The following is a 23,853-nucleotide window of genomic DNA, read 5'->3' on the forward strand; positions in this document are numbered from 1 at the left end:
GGATCAGCTATAGTGAGATATTACTGAGCTGGTTAAAAGCAACATTACTTCCCTGTTGATCGTCCAGGTTCACACACGACGCCTTAAGTGACCACTTACACCAGACAAATTGAAGTTTCAGTTGGTATGTACAAAGTATATATTCTGATTTTACCATTTGATGTCTAATTTGTCTATGTCTACTTGTATCACCATGTTGAACCTAACAACGGTGAACGCTTCTTATGTATGACATAATGTATTGAATGAATAACCCACAATATCTCAATACACTCGTGTACTTTGACCTAGCCTCATCCCCAGACTGTGTGTCGCCTCTGTATGAGTCGTTTGTTCTTGAAGAGTTAGTTCAAATACATGCCTGTACAGGTAATATCTAGTGAGTGAACGTATCCTGAATAAGATTCGTGTGCGATTATATTTGTAGTCCAACTTCTATGCAGAGGTATGTCTCTTTTTCCCTAATTCTAAAATCGCCTGCGCCTGCTTACATCTTATGTAGATGTACATTGGCATCAGAAGTACGTTTGTACGTGTTTTTTTAATCTGTATTTGCTACCTAATCAGATATGGCCTCAATAGAAACTGTATAATTTTATGTTTGTGTCAAACGAACAAATCAGTTTATTTCATTTGGCGTTGGAAAATCAGTAATTTTTTATAAGATATTCAAAACTATCCTTGATATTAGTTTTCGTGACAGTCTTTATTACACGATTGATGTGTTCATTTTATCAGGTTGGTTTCTTTCAGTCACGAGACGGCCTTGTCATCTTAAAGCGCCAAAAGGTTCCTTAGGCATGTAATGATGTAATGGGTCCAGATTTCACGTTTTTATTTTGTACATAGCACAATGCACTTGTTCGTCGATGGTAAACTAATAAAACAGGCATCAATTCGGGCTTCCTAGCCACATTAAGCTGACATGCTGTGACTCAACCAAAATACTATTTAAAGTGGATTATTATTACGTGTGTGTATATATACGAAAATAAAAAAACATATGTCAAGTGAATGTTATTATGACAAAATCGATGCTTGTTTTCCATTCACAACTGACAGTTTAACACATTAACAACATCATCATGACATAGTAAACTACTAATAGAATCAGACTGCTGGTAAGATAGGTGTGTGATCCTACTCTCATACACCTTACTCATGGACGCAAAAAACAGTCTCCAAATAAATGACAAACGATGAACCTTCATTTTAGGTGCCACCTAGGTGCCATACAACAGGCATGATGAACATAGCTTCGGCTGCCATACTATACGTGATTGCAGGTACGTCTTTCTAATTAGACACAGGTGTAATGACTGTATAGTTTGCTGAATTATTTTTGTATTATTTTCGTATTGATTGGAGACTTAACAGTAATTAACTTATACACTTGAGATGAATAGACTATCTTCTTGTTTAGTTATCACAACATGCCGAATAGAACATGATTCTACCGCGGGTAATGCTTGGTCCAACCTCACAAAAGGCATACTTAATATCCAAATATCTTCTTCCTGCAGGGGTTGTATCAGGTGCTCCCAGTGCCAGTCTAGTGTTGTCTGCAGTGTCTGACACAGCCAGGTTCAGCTGGGAGATTCCACAGGGAGGTCTGGGGACAGGGAGTAGTTTCTACACAGTCAGTCCTGCTGGTGTCACTGTGTTCATACTGACAAGTACTGGGATATTCCTCCCCACTGGTAGCTACAGAGACAGACTGGTGTATCAGGGGAACATAGCAGCCAGGAATGTCACCTTCACTCTCAGCAACATCCAGACATCAGATGCAGGGACATACACGTGTGGGAATGGAGGGACTACTACTGTGATACAGAACTGTGGACAGAAACTTGTTGTCCTGGGTGAGTAACTATTTGATTAGTTGCTGTTTAGCATACGATGAAAAAAGTTAGTCCTCTTTATATTCCACATACATATTCAGTCTCAACTGTTCTTTGTCTTCAGACACGCCCATCTTACATGTAAAGTAAACATAGTCGTCCGTGTATTGGAATTAGGATAGACCTCTCACTCCTCACTCCTCAGGACGATTGTTCATACCAGGACTTATATTATCTATCAATCTAATCGTTGATCAAATCCATAAACACCTTCAAACGTGACATATCCATGTTCTGGGAATTCTATATACATGTATGTAATGCACAAAACATACGATAACACGTTTGTTTCCATTTGTGGAAAGAGTAAACGTTCGCCGTTATTCAGACATTTACTGCTGTGTTACTACTGTCAGTAACATGATAATCTCATTTATATCAAATACTGGGGTAGCACAAAACATGTTTCAGGGCACTTATATCCTCCTTTATATAAACATGCAACTACCTACAAAGGTAGGGTAAGGGTGAGTGTAATTTTGCAAACAATCTGTTGGACACATTGATACAGTACGTTGACTATATAGGCAAGAATGTATTTGTATGAAAAGCTGTACACTTCTTGAATACCATGCACCACAATTTTATTGACATGACATGTATTGAAACTTAATTAACCTCGCATGACGTGCCATTTGCCAGAACGCGCCCTAATCAAGTCAATAAAAACTTTGTTTGAAAAATAAAAGAGTTGTTACCCTTTGGTAATACCTGCATTCTTTGTCTCTAATAATATTAGGGCGTTGGGTTAGCCTTGGGGTTAAACCGTTCGCTCGTCACACAGAAGGACCGGTTTCGATTCTACTTTTTAGTCACAATTACACGCTGAGTGTGCTTGTCAGAGTGGACGCAGTATTTATGCAGGAACATGTGTAGCTGAATAAACACAGTATTCACTACTACAACTACTACTAGTAGTAGTGGTAGTAGCAGTAGTAGTAGCAGTAGCAGCAGCAGCAGCAATAGTAGTAGTAGTAGTAGCAGCAGCAGCAACAGAGTCATTCACTTGGATGAAGTCGGCTGGCCTGAATAGTAAAACAGAAGGCTTTCTGTTTGCTGCTCGGGACCAGTCACTTCCCACTCGAAAGATCAGCCAATGGTTTCCACATTCACACACCTGGTGACTGTCCACAGTGCCAGCACAATAACCGTGGCAATGATTCATATACGGTTGTTGTAGGGGACTTCACCCGCGGTTTCGTGGACAGAATGTATCACTCTATTTTCACTCTCCAGGTATATAGGTCCACATCTCCATATATCTTGTCCGTGATGATCAGTGTCTACTTTATAACCTTTTCGGAATTTTGTGGGGGTCAGTGTTCACAATTGTGTTTCTCACTCCAAAATCTCGCTTTGCAACACAAGGTAAAGTAAACCGCAAATTGAATCACTTCTAGAATCTTGACCACAGAATCAAACGATCTGACAAGTAAAACTGACGACTTAGAAAACAGATCTTGCAGAAACAATCTAGTGTTTTGCGGTATCCCTGATCGCCGCTGATGATGAGAAAGTGGGGATAAAGAGAGCATATAGAGTGGGAAAATGAAATGAAGAGGGAAAACCCGCCCTATTGTTGTAAAGATGACTCGAAATAAAAATAAGTCTGATATCCTCAGATTAGCCAGAAACAAATTTAAGCAGTCCACAATAAGAATTGGGGAAGACTTTAGTTTCGATGCTAGAAGGAAGAGATGAAAGCTTATCCCACGTATGATAAAGACCAGAGAGAATTGGAAGGTGTGGCAGACCTGTGGTAAATAACGCTACATATGAAGTGAACACTGGGACGCTATCACAGCTTAGATATGGATGTGGCCAGGGCCTATCACAGCAGGACAGGAGAGCTGCACATCCTACTATATCAGACTTAATACAACATTTACAGATTTTCACGTCTAATTGGCAATCTATGAAAAGACACTTTTCTGACAATCAGGTGAAAAGAAAATTGCCAGCATTCACTTTCATTTGACTAAACTCATAATGTTTTTTTTCTGTATGTAGAGACAAGGGCAAACATGAGTGAATAGGAGTGTTTGTTCATAAGACTGTGGCTGGGGTGCGATAAGGTAAAATGGGGTTTACTGTCGCGTCAAATAGCGACGTGCATGCACGCATGTAAGTCTGTGGCTGCTTGTACTAGGCTGGACAGATGCTGATTTATAGCGCTACAACACTTTTACAAAGCACGCCAAAGTTTAACATGAATACCACACTTAAACACAGTATACTGACTCCGAGCTGACCAGTCCTTCCTTTATCTCCTTAATTTCGAGCACCAGCCAGGGTAACAACAAGTTCCATATTTTAACGTCTTTTGGTAAGAAGCAGCCGGGGATCGACCCCGAACCTTCAGCTCTCCGGGCGGAGACGACGGGGGCGGTCTAAAACTGTGTGTACTGGTGTTAAGAGAATAATACCTCATTATAAGGATGTGGTGTATTAAATGCTTGATAAAGTCTTTTTCAGCTAAGGAACAGATATGATTCTAGAATGTGTGTACATTTCCCCAGAGAAGTAAGTGTATTTCCATGACCCGGACAAGGATGGTCTCAAACTACTAGTTGATGGTCTGTGACAGTGATGACCTTAAATAAAGACAAGGAAGTCGACTGTTTTGGAAGACGATTGTTTCACATCTGCAAAACATACTCAATTCACATGCTAAACGGCAGATATCCAGCACATGGTGATGGGGAGTATGCATGTGCAGCAATTGGAGGTGTCAGTGTTGTAGATTGTTTCATTGCTAGTTCATCATTATTTCAACACATATAACACTTTAGTGTGTGAGATTCTGATACTTCAGATCATTTTCCTCTCATGTGTAAACTTGATATAAATTTGAAAAACTGTGAACATGATACAAGTGTTGATGAATGTGAGTATCATAAGTACGCCTGGGATAATATTCTTGCAGCAAATTTCATCTCATCTTCATATGCCAGTTAATATGCGAGAGCAGCTTCCCAAACGAGTACACGACATGAATCACGTGGCCTCCTACGCTCGCCACAGCCGGCCTGGTGGGATATTGAGTGTGATGTTGCAAAGAGTTAGAAGTACTCAGCACTTGACACCTTTAGATGCACAAGCGACGAAGGCAACCTAAACGTTATTAAAGGTTTAAAGGATATTTCAAATCTGTATGTGATCGAAAGAAAAGTGACTTCTACGATACAAGAGCTACAGCTGATGCTATTAAAGGTGATAAACAATGGAAGGGAATATACGATGCTTTAACGTTATGAGTAATATCAATGCGAAGTAATGGTTTACCTACTTCCAACAACATTTTAACTCGTCACTGCCCAACTATTTCATGGCATGTACTGTACATTGCGAGTTCTGAACAACTAGTGAACTCGGAATCTAAAACAAAATAAAGCTCCCCGCCTGAAAATGGCCTTACGGAGTATTTCAACTGCTGTTCATGATAAGCCCTACATTATTCACATTAATAATCAATGAAATTGTCATCAAACTGAATTAACTAAATCTCAGAGGAATTTTCATTTCTGAAGAAGAACCAAATATTTGTTCGTTGCTGTACGCAGATGACGTCGTAAATTCAGCTGACAAAATGAAAAATCAGTTTTTAGAAATGGAGGACTACTACGGCACTACAAAAAATGGCATTACAGAGGAAATAAATTAGAAACATTATCTTCTTACAAGTACCTAGGTTCATTCTTCACGCCAAAACTATACTGGACAAGAGCATGAACTAACTTAGCACAACACACAGAAAAAAACATGCGTTCTGATATATAAAAATGGTAGAATCATTGCAAAGATAATTTTCTTTCCTGTGTGTGCAGGTAAACCTTCAGAAAGATGATGGATTAACTTACGGTTCAGAATTATGGGGATTACAGAACAGTGAACACGTAGAAAGGATACATACTAAATACTTCAAACGTATACTTTAGTTGCCAAACAACGCATTTATCGACGCCGTTCTAGGTGAATGGGGATGGCATAAACTGTATGGATGTTATATCATCAAGTGTATAACATACTGGATTAACTAATTGCCATGAACATAAATCTATTACCTAACACAGCAAAAAGGAAAATGTCGTTTCTTTTCGAATATTGGCATTGGACGAAAAAAAGCGTTGAGTTTCTCAACCGTAAAAAATAGTCGAAAAAACGATGCTTTTTGCCCCGCCTTATACAGATGTCAACGGCCAATGACATTGCGCCGGCCCAGTGTCGCACGTGATGCCCAAGGCTTCCTTTAGGGGGAAGGAGGTTCCGTATTTCTTGCTGCGGTGGCATATTTTTCTTTACTATCTCTCCTGCACAGTGCATCGAGATTTGCTGATAAGTCAGTTTTAGGATATCTAAACTGTGATTGGAATTCAGACACGCGCCAAGAAAGCAAACTAAACAATGTTACCAAGCTCATTGACATAACGTAGCCCTCTGCTATGCACAGTTAGCACTATCGGACACTCGGTTGTGTATTATTTGGTTACAACAGTAAATGAAAGTAAATCTTATGAAATATGAGATGTTGCTCTAGCTATTAGAATAGACTATTATTAATTCAGTCGTTCTGTTACTTACACTCAACATTGTCTTTGCTAGTGTTTGTAATTGTAATTATCTGTCTTCGAGTTAAAATTCCATACATAGGACGTCGTCTGCTTTCGCCAACAGTGAAGTTCATCAACAGTGTTATCAAAACACCATTATGCACCAGTGATTTATGTAATTTTAAGTTAACCCCTTCAGTTACATTGTAGACTCACCATGGCAGCCGGTAAAATTGAGTTGTGGATCCATAACACAATGTCCACCCATAACAAAGAGACATCACACAACAATTTAAGAACAATTAATTGCTAGCAGAAAATTTAATTTAAAGAAATTACTTCTTGCAAAATATTGTCTCAAGCCCCATCAAGGTCCAATGGATTTCATATTACAAATAAATCCATCGAAATGCGGTTGATACTTTGTGGTTTACACATTGACTTAATACTCATTTCCCTCTAATGTTATCTCGAATTAATTGTGTGTTAAATAATTAAGATGTTTGTTGCTTTTGGTTATCCTAGTGTTTGGTATGATGAATGGTCTCGTGTTTATAAACAACAATCCATTTTGGAGTTACTAACAAAGGGTGTAATTATTTGACTGATGGTGAACCTTAGGCTGTAGGAGAAAGTAGACCTAACCCTACACAGCATACATATTCAGATGATTTCTTATAAATAAATATCATTGTAATTTAACACCAGACTTGTTTCTCGAAACAAGGACGATACATGTTTAAATACAATAAAAACTCAGAAAAGTGATAAGCTTGAGCACAGCTTGTTATCTTGAAACTAAAAGATGAGTAGATTTATTTGTGTTAATGTGTGTATATCTTTCTTCTAGTCGTCTGCTTGTCATCTGATTAATATTAATCATCAGCTGTCACCAGGTGGCATGATCTCGCATAAGGACTAGAACAGGGCCTGTAAATGAAACATACTCTATTGTTAATCAGACCGTTTCGACTCTCGTCATATATTTGAACTCATCACCCATCCCGTTATTGACAATCCTTATTGAAGTGCTATGAAATCCAAAGATGTAACAGTCTTTTTAACATTATATCATTTACTGAGCATATTAGGTTTCTTTTTTCTCATAACTCGGTTTTATTAATTTTGCATTGATTCGAGATCACAAGAAATTTAAAAACGTAAAATTTCCTAACATCTTATTAGTAAACGTTAAGAATGAATGTGCGATGATTACATATATTTCACCTGTGTTCAGTTAATGTTACAAGGATGTGGTAGCCAACTTATATCCGCCCTAGTAGTAGGTGTTCGACCGGTTAATGTTTGAATTAAAGTCCGTCTGTGGGTTCCCAATGTTTTATTGTGGGCTCTTCACAAGCTGCTTAGTGATCAACTCACAGTTCAATACTTCCCTGCTCGCGGTTAGTTTACATACATTCAGCTTCTAAAAGTGTTGATTTATTCTTAATGAGATAAGAAGGCCAGACCACGTTGTATCTCATTCACAGTCCACAGTGCACAGTACTAAGTACTAAGTGCAGTGGTCGTCCGGGGGATCTTACTCTTGGCCGAATAAGAAAGGAGCCCCAGTGTGATGGGAGATTCAAATTCCAAAGTATATTTATATAATATGTTGAGAGGATACAGATAAAGCTCATTACAGAAAGAGAGAGAGAGTGCTACACAAAAATTGTGTGTAATAACTGCATCGGTGTAGTGACAAGAGTACGTGACAATGTCAATCAGCTGAGGCCGTCACGGCTGTTGTACAAACACATTGAACTACACTTTAAGGACCGTGACTTTTCGCTTAGTGCGACCAGAGCATTACACGGAAATGCAGCATGTTTCCTGACTGTATAGCAACATCTCCAGCTTGAGTTGCAAATATTTGTCACTAAAAGCCTGTACCTAGTCAGTCAAGATCTATATTAAAGGATATTCTCTTGGCAATAACGATCATCTAAGTTAATGATACTTCATATATATTAATGCAAACCATAATATTACAATGTAATATATGCAACAATTCTGTATTTTCTACGAGATAACCAGACGAACGGATTTTCTGTTTAGTCATGTATCACTTTGACAATTTTGTATCTGTTATTCGTCGACGATTAGCGTTTGCGTCTTGCCTACGCGTGTTGAAATGAATCTCATAATTATGTTGTGGGTACGTTTATTCTTTCTATGATTATGGATACATTATCGTTGTATGTGGACGTTCCCATACATGCGTGTGAAAAAGAACAAATACACCACAAGGGACATTTTGCCTTCATGCATGTTCGAATTTACGCACATTTGAAGTGTGTAGCAAAATACAGCTTAAAACAATGTTTGTCAGTTGAATATGAATATGCATTTGGTATATCGGCGATGCATCCGGGTTAGAACCTGTACCCACCAACCTAAGCTTGTCGTGCAAGGAAGGGCTGGGACTGTTAACTCGGGTTCTCGGGTCGGGTGGTACTGAGTAGGACCTGCGTGATATATTGTTTAATGACAAAAAAAAGTCTATGGTTGCACTATAAGTGACTAATGTTTGCACTCCGTCTGACTTTACATGTTTGATTAAAGATACAACTTCAGTTAACTTCAATTTATGCATGACCAGATGGTTTTTATTCGTGTATCTAAATACATTTTGCCAGGGCCCCGACGACGTGAATCTTTGATCTGAGTATAAATCACTTGATCTCTTGATCTGGACTCGATTATTTACAGACAGACGTCTTATAACTGGGATATTGCTAAGTGCGGCGTTAAACAGCACAAAAACACTTTTTATAACTGGAGAGGTCTATAGCCATTTCAAATAGAGGCCCTGTATATATGTCGTTCAACTGGACTTGTTATTGTGGTATGAGCGCACTGACTCACTTGAATGTTTCTCTGTGAACACAACAAACAAGGGAACAAAACGCCAGCCCACAAGTAGATGTTAAATATTTATTCTCTTGGAACGCCAGTAAAATTATATATTTTGCACGACTTGTATACACACAGTGTACATGTTTCAGTGAATTAAATAACAAATTGCTTTTGAATATAAAAATGGATAGATCAACCAGGAAAGATATTGATGGACCCAGTTAAATTCACAGCACAATGGAAAATAGTGTTTGATAATACTAAGTGCGTGACCATGTACATGTCTTTTACAGTAATGTACATACAAGTAAAAATGATTATAATAAATAGGCAATGGTGTTAACTATGAAATCACTACTTGTCATCGATCTATTGACATCGGAAAATGGATGATAATTCGACATTATAATTCAAGCTGTAAATACCGTCGTCATGGGAATGTACTTGTGCCAGTCGACTAACATTTAGTCCCAGAAATACAATAAATAAAAGTTCTTCTCTTGGATGTGGGACTACGGTGTGAGTATCGCATTGAGCACTGATGAGTATAGGGAATCACGGTTAGGGTTAACCTGGGTCAGTGTGTTGGATATGCTTCTGAGTCAGTGGTGTAATAAAGGGGTTATTTTTCTTTCGGAATTGTTAATGTAGAGATGAAAGCATTATCAATACACAATTCGTCTGTTTTTGAAAGATATGTGTTATTGTGGTTTGATATTCATAATAACCCCACAGACGTTACACAATGGCGACACAAAACCGTACAAGCATCACATATATGATAGTATTACTTTTTCGTACTCGAGGTCCATTATTACTTTGAAGTTGAAACATGTAGCTGAATAATAATTTTGTAGGTTTAATAATATACACAACCGACATTTCTAATTTTAAGTTTCTTTGGGAAAGAGAAATAGTGACAGAAGTGACTGGTATCTGATGGGTGCTAACATGTGTGGAGTCACTGCCTCAGATGGCTCGATTAAGACGGCAAACGTCCCTCGGCTTGCTCGTCTGTCTCACAGTCCCTGAACATACAATTTTCTCGTCCGCCCAGCCCTTACTGTTATGGTATAGCCCTAAAGGAAGGAAGCCTAGATTGTCCACAAGTGTAAGCTGACATTTCATCTCAAACGCTCCTTTTTCAAGTAAGGATAAGAATTTATGGATCGACAACTTCTTTATTACAATTAAGAGCGACGTTATAACGGTGTTAGAACCTACACCGAAACGTCGCTCTAAATTGTAATGAAGAAGTTGTTCATCCATAAATTCTTATCCTTACTTAGTACACCAACTTCTAAATGCCTATCAAAGAAGTTGCTCCTTTTCAATATATTGGCATTTGCTTGTTTCTATCCATTAATATAAGCATTAATCTAACCATGAAGCACAACTATCCAAAAGACCCCATACTTGTCTTTAATTGTTTTGCAACTCCATATTTCTTCAGACCGGAGCCACCCGCCACAAACACGAGCAAAAGCACACCCTTTACATGTTCTTTCCGACCATGAATCAAAAGCCAGTTAAGCTTTTTTTATGAAATAATTATTTCCATTCAAAGAATCGATTTTAGTTTAGCGGCTTGCTAAACATATATTCACAGATTTTCGTGATTATTGCTCAACACTGGTGGAGAGGTTATATGTGCATGTCAGCGTAGATCCTTTGATATTCTTTTGTTCAAACACGTCTACGTATCAATTAAAATAGTAATACTACACATACAGTAGCACTTTTGGTAAAAAAAGGTGGGGTTTTATTCATTGTAACAGATATCTAACTGCATATGGTTGGTTGTTCGACCATTTTCATATACATGTCCATATGTACGAATATAGAAACCTATGATTGTGGGTTCGAATCCCGGTTCGCCCTGATTATGTTTCTAGGTTTGTCAGCACCGTACCCGTGCTCGTGGCTTTCACCAAAGTGGTAAACGTCTCAGACCTGCATCACTTCAGGCTTTTCTCCAACAAGCTGACACGCTGTTAAAAGCGGCGTTAACCCCAACTCACTCACTCACTCATCATATTGAATGCATCAAGATTTAATATGAGTTTGTGAGGTTGAAAGTGAAATACATCCGATAGAGGAATGCGTCATTAATTACTTGGGAGTGACACAATGTACATATCCTTTGTTCACGTGGATCTTTTCCCATCAGCCTGCTTATTTTGGAAGTTTACGATTACTGGTTTTAAAATACACACGGGGTTTGGCGCTCCCGGTACCAGGCAAGTAAAACTAGAACAAAGGAGTAACGCTCATCAAGTGTGTTTCAATCCTTAACGGAATACACTTTTGGTACACGTTTAGGGCCTAAACACATGAAATAAAGTGCAAATCATCATCCCGTCCCATGACCGTGCCATAATGACACTTCTCTATTATTGCTGTTCATATTTATAGCCCGTGCTGCAGAGGTGAAAAGTGGTGCCTTCATAGCCAAACAATGGCAAACCCAGTGGTACGCCAATCAACTCGGCAGATGGCTAAACAAAATTCAAGTTAATTCTAACATCCCAATAATAGATAGTGTGAGTACCAAATTCACACATGAGTTCCAAAGGACAGTTCAATCGCAATTGTTGAGGCAGAAGGCGTGGGTCAGGCAAGATACTCTACTTCTACTACTAATATGTGCTGACCTGGCGCATAGTGCTTCTTGTATATATCTACACGTAAATAGTAGATACTTGTATACAACCCAAGCTACTGACTTGAGGTTTTCACTTCGTACTGAGAACCGAGCGTACACTGATCCCTACACTGAAACTATGCAATCAACGCCAACTGCGTATCTAACGCATACACCAATGCGTTGTTGTAATGTAGAAACAGCATTTAAGCAGTAGACGGAATATTTTGAATGAAATCATTTATTATGATGTCAGATGAACATGCTTTATGATTATAGTAGCCCTAAGGTACAATGCGATTTTATGATTTGTGGTTGTATGTAAACATGTAAAAGGGCGTGGAATTTCGATGATCTTCACCTATAGTTAGTTGATTGATCATACACCCATGAACGATTAGTGTTTGTATTTAAAAAAACATCGAAACCTACATCCCATCCGCCAACACCGTTCCCCCCTAGAAAGTACCCTGGGCATAAGGCCGTGTTGAGTGACGGTAACGGGTTGGTATTATAACACAGCCAAAGACCTTAATTTTACTCCTTTGAGAACAACCAAAATCAGGTAATATGATATCACCCACACTGCATACCTGGACCATGTAGAACACCATGCAGTGCCTGTCAGCCTCACGATATGGGTCATGAAGTTATTCAAATTCCTTGGATATTAACCCCAGTACTATATCATTAAGAAATCCATTTTTGTAAGAAAGTAAAGTATCAGGTTTAACGATGTAGAAGATATGCATCATGAGTGATATCTGTTATTTTCATTGTACTGGGGCCACATTTAGCAGTGGCGGGGTCTTTCTACGTTGACTGTGTCCATTTCATAGGCACAGCTATCAAACAAAACTAAAAAATAGCAGACATAATAACTATAGAACTATGTTTACTGAAGATCCATTGAATTTCCGACCGAACGCGTAGATCCTGCTTAAAGTTGACTCGCTTTTGATTATTCACGTAAATACTTGCATTCGTGGGACGTCCATGGTCGTAACGTGCCTCGGTTGTTTGTACTTAGTATTGATCTTTTTAAAGAAGGGCTGTCATTTCGGTAAAGAGGACTTGCGCGCATTCTTTAAAATACTGTTAGGACGTCACTCTTTTGTTTCAACTGTAAATTATCTGCAACGAGTTTTAAATTTTAAGCTCATCCATTATTTCGAAGCAGGGGCATGAAGAATGCATTTGCTACAATGATCAAATTTCATATAATGCACGGGCGCGCAGTACGAATATTTGGTTAAAGAATAAGGGTTTTACGAATACCCTGCATGACATGTCCGAGCAAAGTATTGTATTTCTTTTCTAACTTATTTATTGATCTGTTTTAACTATGAGGATGTATTTTAAATGTGATTACGAAGTATTTAGTTATGTTGAGTCACATAACGACACGTAACTAGACATCGTAACAATGTTTTTGAACAAATGTTCAGTTACATGGGCATAATATCCGTAACAGAATATTTTTGTTCATACGTTGCATCAAGTTTGTTTGTTTGTTGTTTTACGCCGCATTCAGCAATATTCCAGTTATATGACGGCGGTCTGTAGATAATCGAGTATGGAGCAGACACTCCAGTGATTGCAATCATGAGCATCGATTTACGCAATTGGGATTCGATGATATGCATCAACCAAGTCAGCGAGCCTGACCACACGTTAGTCTCCTTTAACGAAAAGCATAGTCGCCTTTTACGGCAAGCATGGGTTGCTGAAGACCTATTCCATCCTGGATCTTCGCAGGTTCGTTGCATCAAGTGCTCGAATTATTGATAAGATATTTATCCATAACAAAAATCTAATCTGTCCTAAAGTTGCTAAACTTCTTCAAATGCAGATTTCTTGATATATTTATGTTTTACTGGAAGGATACAATCTGACATATTTCCAGTTGTGCGAGAATTATATTTGTTCATTCAGTTAAATAATTAAAACTATTCTTGAGTTTATGTCATGTAAACATGTCTTAATACTTGATGAGTATCACAAATTCTACCCACGTGATGTGTTATACAAAACACTTACTAACATTAACATTCAACCGAGAAACAATCAAGTTATACTATGTGTTATTTCATGAACGGCAATTCGAGTGCATCACAAAACAAGAGCAATTTATTTTGGAAATTCGCATTAAAAATCGTGAAATTATTGTTGAAAGTATATGACCGTGTGAGTTGGTCATATTGTTGTTAGATGACAGTGGCCTCCGTGAATGAATAAGTATCTGTTCTAAAGCAATGTTGAGGCCTAAGCCATCCTTGTTGACGTCAAAGCCATTATTGATGACGCTGTAGCCTTTATTGTTAAAGTCGTAGTAGTTATAGTAACCATCATATCTGACGTCACTGCCATGATTGTTGACGTCGTAGCCGTCAATGTTGATGATATAGCCATGACATGGCTTTATGTGCAGAAGGCACAACCTTCTAACTAATGCTAATCCTTGAGGGCAGATTATATGAGTTCATACGATTCATTACATTTTGTCAGTTTAAAGATGCTTAAATGACCTAGAGGCTGGTGTTCATAACAGAACAAAATGCCTCTTCACGTAGAAGATTGGGTAAAATATTTACCCCATTCGGATAATTTTTAAAATTGCATGAACCACACTCAATCATTCACCAACCCACTCACTCACACTATATATTGTGCAAGCCCGAATGTACACAAGATCTATTTTGAAAGGTAAGCCCACAACACCTCGCCGTCCTGTGTCAACAACTCCTGTCTACAACCAGCAAGTGACCTTGACCTGCAGCTCCACGTCTACCACTGTCCCAGCTGACCATGGTCTGACCTTGACCTACACCTGGCAGCGTGACAACAACACTAACATCACAGTTACCTCCCCTGGTTCCCCCTACACCTTCACAGTGAGTTCCCGGGACAGTCACAGCTACAGATGTAGAGCCAGAGAAAGTCAGGGTCTGGAGTCAGAGTGGAGCCAAGGATACAACATGGAGCCTCAGTGTGAGTACTGTAAACATGTTACTGTAAAGCTCAATCATCATTGGTCAATGTGAACATCAAACCTACAATAATAAAACAAGTTTTAGAAACTGGAGGGGAGTGTCAAACACTGACATAAGGTATTGAAATGTTACCTGGTTGTCCGCATGCCATTACCAGTTAAGGGGTTTACAAAATTAATTGAAGGGCCCACTCCTCCCGATAGGCCCTTCAGATACACATTCATCTCACCAATCGCTGTCTTGTTGAGATACTTACGTCAATGCGTTAAGTGGGTTGCTGCAGTAGCCTTGTCTCTATCACAGGACTAAACAAATATGTTTGAAATAGGTAGAGTCTTCGGACTCAAGTATGTGAAGTAGCATAGCCAACATAACATGACGCGATGTGTCGATCGTCTCTAGAGCTCCCGTAGCCTGCTCATACACGAGTTGCACAAGGCTAAATGTTTCATCTGAACGCAGATGTTCCTAACCGGGTGATATTTGTGCTCCATCCATAATGATAAATTTTCAAAAACATGTATTATTCTTATTACAACCGGGCTCGGAGAGCTGTGTTCATCGAGAGAACAGTCAATTATCAAATCATCAGCGACGAAAGTTGTATTTATACGCCAGCATATACTAGAGACGTCCTTTTTCAACTTAGAATTTAGATAATGTGCAAAGTAGAAGTGAGCAATAAAGTCCCCGTTAGATACCGTTTTAATTACAAATCGCTTTGAAATGCACTCGTATAAAATAGTTCATACAACGAGAACGTGTTTAGTTATATATAGATCAGAGACACAAAGTGGTCTTTAAACCAATGATAAAGGCCATAAAAGAACAATACGAACTGTTGAACGTTAAAACAGTCGCTCAGTCATCTTCCAGCAGCTGTTTCATCATATAGTTTCCGAAGTGTTTATCCAGCTGACAGACGTTTCTGTATAAATTCAAAAAGTATTTATTTTCCATATGTGTGTTGTTGCGCGTATATTTATGTCTTGTAATAAATCGTATTCAGAGTATCAGTGCCACAGTGTCATGTATTCCAGACGGGCCCTACCAGATCTCCCTGACCCCCTCCACCTCCTCCTACACTGTGACAGAACACCAGGCTCTTCCATCAATCACGTGCTCCGCCCTCTGTAGACCAGGATGTAGCTATAGGTGGTTACACGATGGAACAGCCTTCAGCAGTGGAGCCATGCTCCAGGGACAAGCTGACAGATCAAAGACAGGCTCCTACATATGTCAGTCTTCTAATACACACGGGAGTAATGACAGTGTTAGAGTCAGTGTTGATTTTCAGTGTAAGTATATAGTCTACACTGGTGACAGTGTTAGAGTCAGTGTTGATTTTCAGTGTAAGTATACAGTCTACACTGGTGACAGTGTTACAGTCAGTGTTGATGTTCAGTGTAAGTATATAGTCTACACTGATGACAGTGTTACAGTCAGTGTTGATGTACAGTGTAAGTATAAAGTCTACACTGGTGACAGTGTTACAGTCAGTGTTGATGTTCAGTGTAAGTATATAGTCTACACTGGTGACAGTGTTACAGTCAGTGTTGATGTTCAGTGTAAGTATATAGTCTACACTGGTGACAGTGTTACAGTCAGTGTTGATGTTCAGTGTAAGTATATAGTCTACACTGGTGACAGTGTTACAGTCAATGTTGATGTTCAGTGTAAGTATATAGTCTACACTGGTGACAGTATTACAGTCAGTGTTGATGTTCAGTGTAAGTATTCAGTCTACACTGGTGTTATCAACAAGAGGGATTGCACAAGACATGAATCATGAACCTGATACCTTTTGGTACCAACTTAATGATGTCATTCTTGGAATAATGAAATCACTGGAACGTCCAAATTCACAAACCAAACATACCAATACACGTGCTATGATTTCGACCATGGACAGGAGGTTTTCAGGCAGATTGAGTTCTCATTCTCACGACCTTGACCTTTGTCGTGTAATATATTCATTTAGACACATGTTCACTGTTGTCCCGTTTGTAATATGTCATCACTCATCAGGTCTAATACTTGTGTTTTACTTCTGGTCATATGTGTTAGGGACTATACTTACGTATTCTCCATTTCTACATCTTTGAAATCATCAAGAACACAGTTAACCTTGTGTTTTAGGTTCAACGGTATTGGCACATCAACTGTATGGTTCAGTTTGCTCATGTCTCATGTTGAAATGTGAACAATGACTTTCAAACATTCTTTTTCAAAGTTATTTTGACACAATGAGTGACATGTGATAGTATTTGCAATTTTATTGATGATCCACATATCTTAATAACAGATCTCTTTCATACCTTATTATCTGTTAGTGACTTTGCGATACAAGTTTTCTTGTTATGAGTGTGTAAGATGGTTACTTGTTTATTGCTGCACAGATCCAGCAGAGGTGGTTCTAGAGACACAAGGGAGCGCCACCTGTCGGCCACACAGAGTCTAAGTAGGTCAGCAGAATGTTCAACTGACATGTCGAGTGACGGAAGCTAACCCGGCAGTGACGTCATACACGTGGACTCACAACAGTTCTGTTATCCAATCAGCGAGAGGTGCAGTGTTCACCATCAGCTCCGTCAGCAGGAACAGTGGAGGGTCCTATACCTGTCAGGGGAGCAATAGTCTTGGTGAATCCACATCTTCAACAGTGACACTGAAGGTTCAGTGTAAGTATGTTAGTCAACATGTTGTCAGGGGAGCAATAGCCTCGGTGGAATGTCAGCTTACTTTTCACCAAGACGTTTCAGATATACGGAATATTCAGTGTTTTGGTCTTCAAGCGGTTCCAAATTCTAACTATGCTTTTAAATAATATTTACTATGGATACGATCGTACCGTTTGGACACATATTCTTGCAACATAGATAAATAATCGCAAGGATCATGACAGTTGATTGCATACACTGTTGCTTATAGCAAATAAAAACAACAGTTTAAATTATATGTGTATTGAGTGTCATCGGTATATATCATGGTAGCAAACTCAATGCATCATATCTTTTGTACGCGCGAATGCTATTAACATTAAAGATTTCAGAGGATAGATCGACATATATTATCGACAGAAGTAATTCGAGTATGCACCTTCTGTTTCAAAATTAATTTTACAATATTTTCGTCTTTATATTTTGTTCTGTTTAAGGCTATATCATCTTCCTATGGAAAGTGTAAAATGAATCAAAGCATTAGTACTGGAGGCATAAGGTTCGAATAATAAGAAACAGGTGTTTCACGCAAACAATATCTTCACAAATACCACATACTGAAAATAACTCTGTGTATTTTATTCAAAGGTTCGATCGATGTCACTAAACACTAGCTTCTGATCAAACTTCTTTTTTTCCAATGAATGTACATTAAAGTGGTTGCACTGTGTGATGTCTCAGAAGTACAACGTAAGGACTTTGAGGACAGTTGGTTAATGCAATTGTATACAATCAATATAGAAATGATATTGTTCAACACCAGTAGCCATGCGTTGAGGGTCTCTACTACTCGTGAAATATCTATTCGATTAAACACATTTGGAGTAGAGGGATACCAATGCAGTTGGGAACTCGATATAAAACTAAACCCTGACAGTAGAAAAAAGCTCGAAGCATCTAACTACTTCTTGGTCAATGAGGAAAGAATGCATGCTTGTGACACCTGGTGTTTATTTTTAATGCATGACACTAAGGGGTGTTTTCTTTCAATGTTTACAAACATTCTGTAATGTTTCACCCACTGTATAAAAAGCCATGAATAATATTTCCTTACTTGAGCTTAACTCTACACATTACTATGTTTCCGTCCCAGACGGTCCATCCGTGTCAGTTGTTCCCGCCACTCAAACTGTGACAGAGGGACAGACTCTGGCTGTGACCTGCTCTGTGGACTCCAAACCTGCTGCAACTGTAACATGGACAAGGAAAGATAGCAGCAGCTTTACCCCTCAGACCGGATCTACGCTGACCATCAGTTACATACAGAGATCACAGGCAGGGACGTATGTGTGTACAGCTACCAACACCCTCAGTCCTTGTTTGGGGGGAACATCTGTAGTGAGATCTGACTCCGTGGAGGTGACAGTGGATGTACAGTGTAAGTATCATTGTTAGAATACTGGACATATGTGTGTACAGCTACCAACACCCTCAGTCCTTGTGGGGGAACATCTGTAGTGAGATCTGACTCCACGGAGGTGACAGTGGATGTACAGTGTAAGTATCATTGTTAGAATACTGGACATACATGTGTGTACAGCTACCAACACCCTCAGTTCTTTGGGGGGACATATGGTGTGAGATCTGACTGTGGAGGTGGCTCTGATGTTCTGTGTACGTAATCATAAAACTTCAACAACAGAGAATAACCAGTCTTGGATTATCTGCCGAAACAAATTCCATGGGAGCATTGTGCTTGAAATTGTATGAATGGGTCATTGAAATCTCTGAAAGTGAAATAATGGCCTGCTCTGCCTGTGGCATCCGCCACTCACACAATCACACTCAGAATGTTGCTAAAAGCGGCTTTCAACTATGCGCAACTCACATGTGAAGTGCATTACGAAATTCACAATATTTGCGATCACCAAGTAGTGCGTGTCCTTTGTAGTATTTAAGGCATGTAATATTTAATGAAAATTTATTTATTTAACGTCACACTAAAAAGGATATATTGTAAATGTATGTTCTTGCAGTGTTAACAATACTAATCAGAACAAGAAATCACAAGAATGCGTACTCACGTAATTGCTACAGTGGTGTATTTCAGCAACATCTCCTGTTACGTCATCCAATAAGATTCGAAGGGCAATTGTACATAATTGTTCAAGCAATTTTAAAAAAAAAATCAGTAAGCTCTACCCCCGAAAATAACTAAGTTGACATTACTCATTAATTTCAAGATGTGTATCAGTTTTTACTTTCTTTCAAATTGATGTTGATGTTATTTCAGATCCAGTCACTGTAAGTATCTTTACCGCCAACACTCGCAGTGGTTCACTGACAGTTAACGAGTCTAATCCAGTCACCTTGAGATGCCAGGTTGATAGTAATCCAAGGTCAGTCATCAGGTTACTGAGTGGAACTGAGGAGTTGACAAGGGCAGATAATTCCCTGACAGCAGAATATAGACTGCAGTCAGCAGACTGTAGACAAAGAGGGAACTACTCCTGTACTGCCACTAACAACATCGGGACACCTGTCAACCAGAGGATGGAGTTGATGGTCAAATGTGAGTATTTCATTTTCAGAAACAGTAGATTATCTGTCTACAGGCAGAAGTTGATTGTAAAAGTATGAATGCGACCATCATCCCACAATACTCTGTCTCGGAAAGCATCCGATATTTTGTAATTTATTCCTAATTAGCAACATCCTATTTATCTTTTAAATCATTGCCACAAAACATTGTCTCCTTGCATTATCTCCAAATGATCATCGACCCTAATATTAAGTATTATGAGTTTGAGAAAGTTCTACAAAACTAAATACACTTTCAGGTGTGATTGATTCACTAACTAAAGCACGCCAAGCCGCTTTCATGAATTAAATATCTGAAATTTAGTTAGAGATGTCTCAAATTCAATACAGTACAACTCAAAATGGCAGTACACATATAAGTAAAGAATATCAGATATGTCAAACGTTCTCCAATTCGAGATTTCTTGCCAAGTAAATTATAAAATATATATTTAAAGAAATGTAAGATAGATGCAGCTAGATACCAGATATGTCATATGTATTAAATGCAATCTATTATAACACATTTGAGCTATATGAAACTGACATCAGGCCATTTTGTCAAGTATTGCCAGCATGATGTATTGTAGAAGTCCCTTATGCCTTTGAAAGGTATTTTGAATGTGTAGTGTCAAAGGCAATATGATTGAGATCTGGATCTTAACGTATGGTTATTCTTTCCATGTGACTTTTGGCACAGATATAGCAAGAAGGGTTTTAATAAGTTGATTACAAAGTCTTGTTTATGTGTTGTAGCAATAGCAATAGCAATACTATGTACGTAATTCAAGTTGATGTGGTCATGCTAGTCTGATGCGATCAAACAATCATTCTCTCTGTCGCTGGATTGGTGAACGCTTTCCATATGAACTAACATCTGTTTCCTGATTGTGTCATGATTAGGATGGAGTCTACTACTGGGGCTGGTCTTCCGGTTCATTTGGCTGGGTTGCTGTGGTGTGTGTATGTGTTTGTGACATGGCAGATGTTGAAGTCTTCGTTGTATGTTTCCCTACAGCGATACTTCACATTGTAAACTTTGAACTGTAATATCAAAATCGTTTATTGGAAGCAGCACAGAGATACTGTTTACTGATATATATAAGTCGTCATTATGCCACAACATTATATATGTCTTCGCAGAACATTGTGTAAAAACCCTGTAACAATGAAGTAGTTGTACAATGCTATTAATTTTTTGAAGGATGAGGTTCACAACTAATTCCATCTTCTCGTAGTGTTTCTTATTTAAGAGAGAGTTATTTGAAGTATATATTTCAATATTTCAGTAGGACATTTTTGTTGCAACATGTACAAGCAATAGGCAACAAATGTTATATCTCAAGAAATGTCAGGATACTAAGGACGTCTTCACTACAAGAAGCAATCGAATGGGGTCGTTGGTATTTCAGTTATATTATAATATGTAAGCTTAATCTTCGAGGATGGCCCCAATTGAAACCGGTTTTACACACTTACCACTCTAGTCAAAGCCAAGAGCATAGGTATGGTGCTGACAAATCCGTGTGATTTATGGATTCGAACCCACGATCGTCGTATTCCAGCACGCCCAAGGGATGCACTCCATGCATCGAATTGTAGGGCCTAAAACGACTGGAACATAGGTACTCCCTGATTGAAACTGAAGATACTTTAAAAGGCATCTATTTCATGATCAAGTACATAGATAACAAAAACAAAAAACATTCCCTTAATCATAAGATGTGTTTGTTTCTTTGGTGTTTAACGCCCCACTCAACAATATTTCATTTATATGACGGCGGTCTGTACATAATCGACTCTGGACCAGACAATCCAGTGATTGATATTATGAGCATCAATCTACGCAATTGGGATACGATGACATGTATCAACCAAGTCAGCGAGCCTGACCACCTGGTCCCGTTAGTTGCCTCTTATGTAATAAGAAGTATATACCAAAAGCATAATCCATTGTATGATTTCGACTACATCATAATCATGTGTTTATGAATCACTGTCAAATAGTGATAATACCAGGTGTTTGCGAAAGAGTGAACGTATTCTTGCCCCATGGTTGGCACCCGTCACAAACACGTGCAAAAGCAAGAAAATTGTGCACCATAAAAAAACGCAACAAGACACAAGAACGTATGGTACACGTCAAAATAGTGAATTGCATCCAAAATCATTCTGGTCACGTGTGCAACAAATTTGGAAATGTCCTCCACATGTCTACCATAAAACTATTTTTAAAACTTTACTGAGGCCCTGAAAGATGTGAGACTGATCAAACAACTTTTGAGCAAGAGTCGTGTGACGTTCTTTGCTCGACATAAAGGGAAAGGGAATGTATCATACATGTTAGATTATTTAAACGTATCTACCTCAAAACAAAATTTTAGTAAGCTTAATACACTCATAGTCTCAGGTTACAATATGTGCAACATCATGTTGCAGGTTCTCCGTTTCGGATAGGATTATAAAAGGAACTTAAATAGTTAATGTAAATTCCTTATGCTTGATGTTGGCCACCCTGACATACTTGTATGCTTCTTTTTTTTCTGTGATGCATAATCGAACTCAGATATATCAGATCTTGGATGTTCTACATTTGTTCAAACCATAGATCGGGCTCATGTAGTTGGACTGTTGTGTGTTAAGAGTTTGAAAATTATGATTTAGCCAACTGAGCTCAGGCACATTTACATTTATATTTACAATTTCGTTTCATTTTGTCAGGTTCTCCCCGACTTGATGAGACAGTGCCCTATCAACTTAAGTATGTCACTATACTGGGTGGTAACGTGAATGTGTCTGTGTCAGTCCTGGCCTACCCCCTTCCTACATTCACCTGGAGTAGAACCACCAGCACCAGCCAAGACCTCACTGGTTCCTCCAGCCCTGTCTCCGACATCTCAGTCACTGCCAGACTACACCTTACTAACCTCCAACAGCAGGACTTCGGCAACTATCAGTTAACAGGGGACAGCGGCGCAGGCAGGGGACTGTTTTATACAGTCAGGATCGTGTCTGAAGGTGAGTGCGAGATAATTTTCACAGCTCAGCATTTTAGTAAGTCAATACTTACATTTTTGCAATTTGTCTTGTTATTTTGTTTCATAGCATACTACTCATATGTTTGATGATATTCATTTTACCAATGAAAATAACAGATTTCACTTGTAATCGTAAGTGTACACCAATCAGAATCATTATGTTTTTAAGATGTAATAGTTGTAGTTTCTTTTCAGATACATCGACTCATTGTCATACATTAATCATTCAGTCATCATTTTGTTTCCTTCTTTATTGTTCAACGGTTGGTTGGTTGATTAGCGACTGTGTTGCTTTCTAACTTAATTGAGTAGTTCGTTGCATTGATTGCTTGATTACATATTTGCTTGATTTTAATTGAATGTATGCTATTTCTATATTTCTTTTCACGATGTCGAGCATATGTTTTAATCTGATTGATGTAAATTAGATTGTTAGGTTCTGCTGAGACACCATCGGTTTACCGCTCTCGACAATGCGAATATAATGTCAATCATGGCAACCTTGGACATGGAGGGTCACATGCAGACATTCCTGGTTGAGCATGGCCAGTTTACTTCAAGAACTGCACAACATACCGAACATAGACAGGGTAATGGTTGTGGAAGTGATAGGTTTGACCCGAGGATA

The 23,853-nt window shown here is 38.6% G+C and overlaps 1 pseudogene; it reads left to right on the forward strand.

The window, feature by feature from the left end:
- The first annotated feature begins 1,189 nt into the window (after positions 1-1,189).
- On the forward strand, positions 1,190-23,312 carry LOC139457592 (neural cell adhesion molecule 1-like; annotated as a pseudogene).
- Positions 23,313-23,853: the final 541 nt, after the last annotated feature.

Source organism: Haliotis cracherodii, unplaced genomic scaffold (assembly GCF_022045235.1).
Source record: "Haliotis cracherodii isolate W230 unplaced genomic scaffold, xgHalCrac1.p SCAF_12, whole genome shotgun sequence".
Classification (NCBI taxonomy): domain Eukaryota; kingdom Metazoa; phylum Mollusca; class Gastropoda; order Lepetellida; family Haliotidae; genus Haliotis; species Haliotis cracherodii.